Here is a 5,319-nt window from a genome sequence, read left to right on the forward strand (position 1 = left end):
AGAAACCTGCAAAGGCTGGCAGAATCCCGTGGAATGTGTAACCGTGCCGAGAGATTAGTTCATTTTACGTCACAGCGTGCATTTCAGAGCGATTGCATTTCTGTTCTACTGAAGCCAGCGTTCTCCTCATATATTGAAAAAAAAAAATATGTTGTATATTGCTTTTACTTTCGGTTTCAAATTTATGGATTGGCTATTTGCTTGTCTGTGTTTACGTGTATTTCTTGATCGGCTGTTTGTTCCACGGCGCCAACGGCGCGCGTCCAATAAACTGCGTCCTTGGTCACAATTTACGTTGGGCGTGGTGTCTTCTTACGGCCGCCTCGGCCGATACTAACGTAATCGGACACAATCAGTTGTACAAGTGAAATGGGCACTTCCCCGTTGTTTGAAGCAAGCTTCTGGCATGCGTCACCATTAGCGAAATTTTTCTTGCACTCCCGATTTTAGTTGAAGTCGCTGCACTGTTAGAAAATGCCCTAAATCTACGGAAAAATTTGAACACATCTCGCCCCGCACGTCGGCACGATCACCAAAGTTCGGGCTCAGATTTCGCACAGAGGTTGCATTTTTGCAGCTTTGCTTTATACTGCATTTAGGTGGGGTACCTGCGTGAATCGATCAGAATTACTGCGGCGACGGAGAACCAAAACCGAGACTTCGCAGCCAGCAATGGTACCCGTGACGCCATCTCGCACCCACCAGAGAAACGAACCTTCTACCGAGGAGGGTGGGGGAGGCTGCGCGGTTGCTTTAAAGGGAGTATGCAATTAATCAAAAGTCACTTGTAAATGTTTGTAAATGATGCTAAGAAGCATTCACACCAAGTATGAGTCTTCGGAACTGAGCCGGCAATTTATTATGAATTTTTAAAAACCGCGTTTCTTCGTAGTGACCGACTTCGAAACCGAAATGATGATGATGATGAATAGACGTCACTAGTCCCATGACGTCGCAGGCCACCACACGTTGTCATTCGCTGGAGCTACGGCAGCCACGACGTCACGGGCACGCTTGCGGTAGCCGTGAAAATCATCTGCTCGAGCCGCCGCGCGACCCCCTCGGGCAAGCGCGAGCCAGAGCATTGCCTTCACGCATATGTTTTCAATTTACCTCTGCCGCCTCTTTCTGTCGGGAGTTCGGAAACCACTCGCAGTGCCTTTGTCGCAGTGACAAGCAAAGAAATCCGACGTGCGCCGCGATCCAGGAGGAGAGACACTGCCGACGCTGCTGCTGGGGTGCTATGTGAGGCCGTGAGGCTGGGTGCGACAACCGGATGGAAGAAACTTTATTGTTAATAAATTGGCGTTCTTGACCCTTACGGGTCACTGGGCGCCGTGGTCGATCCTTGGTCCATGATGCCGCACCTGACTGCTGCCATCGTGGCTCGGCGCACAAGGAATCGTTGCGCTTCCTCGTCCTCGCTGGCCAGCAAGTGCTCCCACTGCATCACACTCGGGTTGTTTATTCTTGGCTCTAAGTCTGCCTTAGGGCAGGTCCTTGTGACATGTTCTAGTGTAGGTTTACCCTGACACCACGGACATTCGTCTCCATATTGTGTAGGGAAAAACTTGTGTAGTTTGTGCAGGTGTGGGTAGGTACCGGTTTGTAGTCTGCGCCAACTAGTCTACCGCCTCCCATGGGCGTCCGGAGAGGGGGGGGGCAAGGGGGGGCGGCTGCACCCCCCTGGAAAATCACTCACCCGAACCGTGAGTGATGGCCGCACGCCAGGGGCGGTGGTGCGATATCAGCCAAAAGGGTAAAAACAGCCCCGCTTCCACGCTTTGGGTCACATCTGCGAAATGCTGCGTCCGGGCACGCGTCTTTACGCCGTTTTCAAACCACGCCATCGTTAGCTCTGTTCAAGGGCGACCTGTTGAAGACATACAGCGGCACCGGCGAGCATGTGTTTCTAGCCGTCTTGAGATGGGTGTTTGTTTCTTTGATCTCTAGACAGCTAGCGACACGGAGGCAGACAGTGCACAGGGCATCTTGTTTTCGCCTTCGTTACGCCGGCCACCTATGAATTCTTCAGGAGGGAAGGACAAATCAGCCGTGTCCACCCTCGCTTTGTCGGGCTGCTCAGGGGCAAGCGGGCGATGAGTTGGCGCCGCCGCCGCTCGCTGTCTCCTCTGATCCACGGGACAGCGCAGTTCGGTAGAAGCGCCGCTTTCAGAATCTTCGGCAAAGGGGATTTGCTGCTTTTGTTCACGCCGATGCAGTCTCAAGAGGCGCCCCCACAGCAGCGTTCCTTGCGCCTTCTCCCAAAACCAGCGCCTTGGGTCAACGTAGCCCGATGGCGCCTGCCTGGCTCGCCTGTCACCTCTGGCTGGGCCTCAAATCACAACAGCGCCCATGTACTGTGCGATGTCAGTGCACGATAAAGAGACCCAGGTGGTCGACATTATCCGGAACTCTGTACTACTCCGTCCCTCATAGCCTGAGTCGTTTTGGGGCTCTGAACCCCATAAAAACACACAAAACAAACTTTCCGACCGGAGTGGCGAGTGTCCCTTCCCCTTGGAAGTCGCGCGGAAGTAAGCCCTTGCACGTGTGCGCGCCTCTTTGTTTGTGCTTTGGTGTTTTTAGTGGCCGGTTGTCAACGAAGCTGAGAACAACGAAGACAGCGGACGAGAAAGCGGCGCGAGCAGTGTGTGTGCGGTTGCTCGACTGTGCGGATGCGCGAGCAAGATGGAGCGCGGTGTATGAAGCTGCGAGCGTGCATTTATCTTGTAAATAAGTTTTCGTTGTATATATATAGTCATCTTTTGTTTTCAACGTACGCGTTCAACCGTTTTTCCAATCAATGTGTGTGATGAGGGTGCACCGAGAGCGTGTAATGAAGCACAGAAATGAATTTATCACCCGTGTAATCACGCAATTCGCCCAGAAAAATCAGAGGCGTCTACAGTTGCTGTTCAAGGAAGACTGACTGAGTGACTGTAGTTGCGTGTTTGTGACCATATTGTGCTGTGTGCTGGTCATCAATCCGGGTGAGTCGAGAACCCGTATGCAGCAAGACTGAGCACTCTTCTCCACGAAGTGATATAGCATCTTTTTGCATTTTGTTATTAATTTTAATTGTTTCTTCGTTGATAAACTCCAATGTATCTCTCCTAGCCACGCTTTAATTTGCTGTTTGTAATTTTTATTTCATGTGTGTATTTCAGTTAGTTTTATTTATATATAAATAAATAAATTTACTCCGCAAATAGTGCCTTTTTGCTACAAACATACCCCCCCCCCCCTCCGGCTCCAACAACCAATGCCCCCCCCCCCCCCCCTGCAAAAAATTCTGCGGACGCCCTTGCCGCCTCCTCTTTGGTGAGCCTTTTGTGTGGGGCTGGGTAGCGTTTCCGCTGACCCCTGTAATGCTCCAGTATATCTGAGTACGTGGGGGTAACTGGGTCAAAGGTGCCTGTGGTGCAAAGTGCTGAGTCTGGCGACAGACCGCGCAGCCCCGCTGCTCCGCACCCTCCTCTCTAAAAATAAACCAGAACAAAACATGAACAACTCAGACGGCGTGGCACAGCAGCTGCTCGCTGTCTCAAGTTCAACATCGTCATATAGTAGCCGTTGGTAGAAAAACGAAAGCATATTACGACGCAAAACGAAGATGTAAACGCTTTATTGCGATAGACAGAAACGGAACTGGTTGAAATTGCGGCAATTTTATGCAAACAATGTTGTCTATGTGCAACATTGATAACGTAGTCAAGAAAGTTCTTTTAAAGGGACAATGCCGTAAATTAATTGCGATCACGTAAAACAGACGAAAGATAGGCATTCCATCACTCGTCACCCCAGCGCAAGAATTTCTGAGCTAGCATCAATGATAACGAAGTTATAGACGATTAAAAATCACGCTCCTCCCCCCCCCCCCCCCCCCTCAACTTGTACGCGCGGAGCAACAAGACAAAATAAAGAAAGCAGCTCTGGGACTGGGCCCCGCCCACGAATACGTCATTCCCTGACGTTTGGTTTGCGACTTCAGGTACACAAAGAGACAAGGAACAGATTAAAGACAGAAACAACATCCGGGTAAAACCAATACCCCGACACATGGATCCGAATTTACATCATGAAAGACGACAAGCCAGAGTCCGAGCACTCACCAGGGAACTCAGCGACAATCCCAACGTTGTCTACACGGACGCAGCAAAGTACCGATACCAACGCAAAACGATCGCCATTGTAACAGACGAAGGAGGGCAAGAAATAACCAGCGCAACGATAAACAACCCAAACATAGAAGCAGCTGAAGAAGCCGCCATTGCTCTGGCAATATCGCACGGCAACTCAACAGGACACAACCTCACTATAGTGACGGACTCCAAACAAGCATGTAGAAACTACACAAGAGGCAGGATCGACAGCATCGCCAATCATATTCTACACACGACGAGAAGACACAAAAACACTAAACATAGTATAGTGTGGGTTCCTGGACATGAGGGGATGAGGGGAACATGGCAGCAGACGAGTTAGCTCGACTCAGACATGACATGGGTGGCCCTGAAGAGGGCCGTTTATGGGGCAGTGCTTCAGGCAGTGTTTGTCGAGCTCAGCATTCGATGTGGCCGCCGTTTGCTTCAATGCATTTCTCAATGCGCTTGACGTATCCGTTGAAGGCATCCTCCCGCATATGGAGTCGTCAATTTGGGTGAACGCATCCTCAATGCGCACTTTCAGTTCGTCAACAACGTGCTGAGTCTCCCTGCGCTGTATACGATGGATTTCACAAAACCCCACACGAAGAAATCGCAGGGTGTCAGGTCAGGTGAGCGTTGAGGCCAGGGCATATGGGGATCCGCGACCCAACCATCGTTGCGGAAAATTTTGATGCAGCCAGTTTCGAACCTTCGCGGAATAATGCTGGTGCGCCGTCATGTTGAAAAATGCAGACTTCTTTCTGCATATGGTTCGCGCTGAGTTCCGGTAAGAACTTTTCCAGCATCAGCAAGTAAGTGTCCGCAGTGGCGTCAAAGAAAAACGGTCCAATAACCCCTTCCCTCCAGATGCCGCACCACACTGTCATACCTGGGGAGTGCACAGGGCGTGTCATGACGAACCCAGGGTTCTGTCGAGACCACATGCGTGTGTTCTTCCTGTTCACCACACCTTCAAGGTGGAACTCGGCCTCATTGATGACAAGCAGAAACTGCAGATGGTCAGGGTCGGCAGCAATTCGCTGTTGTTCCGCTCTGCAGAACTGCTGCCGCCCCGTCAGGTCGCCGTCGGTCAGTTCGTGCGGCACACGAACTTTATGCGGCCGCATTCCTTTTCTCCTCAGGGCGCGGCTCACGGTCGAGGCTACTG

This window comes from Amblyomma mixtum, chromosome 3, assembly GCF_055824585.1.
Source record: "Amblyomma mixtum isolate Tamu chromosome 3, ASM5582458v1, whole genome shotgun sequence".
Taxonomy (NCBI): Eukaryota; Metazoa; Arthropoda; class Arachnida; order Ixodida; family Ixodidae; genus Amblyomma; species Amblyomma mixtum.